A 3,771-nucleotide genomic window follows, 5' to 3' on the forward strand; every position below is an offset into this window, starting at 1 on the left:
AACCATAGCTATTTGATTAACTCCATATGTAGCCAGAGAATCAACCTTCATTGATAGCGCTTGGAGCTGGGCTGCAATAGCGGTGGCTGCATCAACTTCCAGAATACCTGCTACCTTGCCTGACGTCATCCTCTGAGTTGGGTTTTGATGCTCATTTGCAGCCATCATCTCTATAAGATTATACGCCTCAGTATAGCTTTTAGCCCATAAGGCGCCTCCAGCTGCTGCATCGAGCATGGGCCGAGATTGGGCCCCCAAACCATTATAGAAACCAGTGATCACCATCCAATCCGGCATTCCATGATGTGGACATTTTCTCAACATTTCCTTGTAGCGTTCCCAAGCCTCGCACATAGATTCTGCAGGTTGCTGCGCAAACTGAGTAAGAGCACTTCTCATAGCAGCAGTCTTTGCCATCGGATAAAACTTCACCAGAAACTTTTGCGCAAGATCTTGCCACGTAGTGATGGTCCCAGCTGGTTCAGAATGTAACCAGTCTTTAGCCTTGTCCCTCAGTGAGAATGGGAAAAGCCTCAACTTGATAGCCTCATCAGTCACGCCATTATACTTAAAAGTGCTCCAGATCTCGACAAAATTCCTTATGTGCATGTTGGGGTCTTTAGTTGCCGCTCCTCCAAAAGAAACAGAATTCTGCACCATCTGAATAGTGCCCGGCTTGATTTCAAAGGTGTTAGCTTGAATAGCCGGATGAAGGATGCTTGACTGAATATCATCAATTTTAGGCCGAGAAAAATCCATAAGAGCTGGATCAGCTTGAACAATACGATCTCCCATGTTTACTGGTTCTTTCTGCTCAGTTCCTGAATCCGAATCCTCAAAATCTAACTTCTCTGGAATATCAAGAACTTCGTCTGTCTCCTCAGCTGTATCTAAAGTCCTCTTACGAGCACGAGAACGAGTTTGCATAAACGCTTGCTAAAGTACCTGAAACACAACCGGAAAAAATAAGTAACTACTACGTCCTAATCACTGAGTCCTAATGACCAATGATGGTAAGTACATAAACTAAACAAATACGCCGAGTCCCCGGCAGCGGCGCCAAAAACTTGTTAGGGCGAAAACACGCGCTAATATTCACGCAAGTATATGCGTTCGCAAGTAATATAGAATACTTTCTAGTTCGTTCCCTCAGAGACTCAGACTAAATTATTGTCTAATTAAACTCACTCACCAATGTATGATTACTTCTCAATGTTAAGACACTAACACTTAAAATTGTTGATTAAATATTAACTACAATTAACTACTTAATTAATCACTTAACTAACACTTAAATTTATCAATAATAAAACACTCATGAGATCACAACTTCATTATTACTTCCTTCTATAGCCATTGTTATTACCTTTAGCATGTGACATTGATGATAGTAATCGAATAACACGAAACTGATAAAAGCCAACTTTCATTGTACCAATACCATTCTACCAAGCATCCACAATTAAGATAGAAGTTGAATAGTCATCAATTATGTTGAGTTCCTATATGTCTACAGAAATTGACAACACAACGATTTAAGCACAAGTTATTCCTTTTGATTACATAGGGCAAATAAAACTGTTAGAGTTACCCACTAATCATGCACAACGTACATGATCCTATGCTAGCATGGCAAGTTCTAAATCTCAAGATTCACCGTCGCTTCACAAGAGATTAACACCCTATCTTATATGTTCGCGACGCACATAAGACGAATACGCACAACCAATACTAGATATCATACAATCATCACACACTAAAGTATTAAACAATTAACTAAAGAATTCCATAATAAATCCGTTACAACCCCATGATCACGATTAGCCCATAATAGAACTTATTGTCATCATGGGTTCATATAAAATCATGATAAACAAACACAAGAAAATAATAACTAAACTAATTATATTAAACCAGAGTACGTCACAAGAGTAAATAAGTTCAAAGCAAGAAAACTAGCATCCAACGTTACAACGAAACAAGAATCACAAGAATATATGCTTCCTCTTCGTTGCGGTGTGCCAAATCGGTCTTCCTCCTTATCTCCTTCGCTCCTTGCGTAAAAACACAATCTTCTTCAATCCACACTTGTGAAAACGTCTCAAATCTACTTATATAATAGTCCCATAAAACTCAGATTACATATAAGTGGAAACCAAACAGAAGTAGAAGTCCTAAAATAAATTGTCTTTTTTCCCGACCCTATGCTGAGCGGGCGCTCAGCTTGCTGCGCGGCCGCTCAGCAATGCTGAGCGGGCGCTCAGACCTCTACTCGAAAAATTCTGATTTTGCTCCGTTTCTTCGCCGTAATCTGCCCGTTTCTTTCCTCTCGCAATGGTGAACACATGCCAAGGCTTATTCTTGATGATTCCTCCCCCGAAATGCAACTAAAACCCTGAAATGCATAAACACTAAAAAAACGCATCAAATACACAAAATACTTGATTTCAAAACACCAATTTAAGCCATTTTAAGACATTCTAAGTGGCATAAAATGCCACTTATCACACCCTCAAACTTAAATCGATGCTTGTCCTCAAGCGTCACAGACTCAAAAACAAATAAAAACATGCATGAATGCAATCTATATGAAAATGCAGCGATCCCCCTTACTACAATTAACCAACCAAATTGCCACATCTCAACGAATGCAGTTAGACAACTAAAGATCAATAAACTCATGCAAACGGACATACAACCAGAAACGTGGTGTGTGCAAATGCTTAACAGATATGCTTCGGAACTAGACCAATTACTATGACTAGACTATCCTCAAGGCAATCCTACGATTATACAAAGAATAAAAAATTCTAGGCACAAAGTGATATACAACACTACAAGAACTCTGGAGCTTAATACGGAATCATGCTTTTTATTTACAACTCAAATGCTTATTTGACCGTGCAATGAGTGAGGTCCACAAAAGACTTATACAATGGTATCCATGTAACGAGCGTTAGGTTAGCGGATCCCAGACTCTAAAAGCCTTAGGTCACTAGGCACAAAGTCCCCTAAGAACTTAATAACTCGAATACCAAAGAGCACACTCTTGATCAATTATGCATAAACTAATTTTTTTTTTTAACTTCTAAGCAAGTGCATTTCGCTCCATCTTGCTCAACCCTAGACTACTCGCACCATATGCGAGCCGGCTACTAGCCATTTGACGCCTAGCCACAACTAGCAACAACTTCCATATTTTTTTTTCTCCAAATTTTTTTTTCTTTTTCATGCCTTTATCACTAAGAACCTATAATCGAATTCTAAGCATAATAAGTAGATTGACCTTGAAAACAACCAAATCATAACAACAATCTAGCCCTTACGCATTCTCTAAGACTTAATGGACTTACAATTGTTTCTAGCATGCATATCAACCTACACGACTTAATATCACTTTAATGCTATCACTACACTCGCATCAATATCACAATTCAGTCGATAAATCATTACAAAAGGGATCATGGTAAATGCATGAGCTACATGACATTCATAACAACAAAAAAAACTATATGGCATAAATTATGCAACTATATGAACTAAACTATCATGAATATGCAACTATATGACATATACACAATATTCCTTAACTACCACCCCCAAACTAAAAATCTTCACTATCCTCAGTGAAAGTAGTAGAAAGGAACACAGGGTATACCTACTCGGAGTCATCATCATCATCACCCTCAGTGGGTGGAGTATCAGGCGGCGGGTATGCAGAGTCCTCACCAAAAACTGGCCACTGGATATCAGCTCCAAGGCCTTGAAAAG

General features: G+C 39.0%; 1 non-coding gene across 1 annotated transcript; it reads left to right on the top strand.

Moving 5' to 3' along the window:
- Positions 1 to 295: 295 nt before the first annotated feature.
- On the top strand, positions 296 to 402 carry LOC141709165 (small nucleolar RNA R71). The gene has a single exon (XR_012569755.1). It is a non-coding gene; the product is annotated as a small nucleolar RNA R71 (small nucleolar RNA).
- Positions 403 to 3,771: the final 3,369 nt, after the last annotated feature.

This window comes from Apium graveolens, chromosome 2, assembly GCF_009905375.1.
Source record: "Apium graveolens cultivar Ventura chromosome 2, ASM990537v1, whole genome shotgun sequence".
In the NCBI taxonomy this organism is placed as follows: domain Eukaryota; kingdom Viridiplantae; phylum Streptophyta; class Magnoliopsida; order Apiales; family Apiaceae; genus Apium; species Apium graveolens.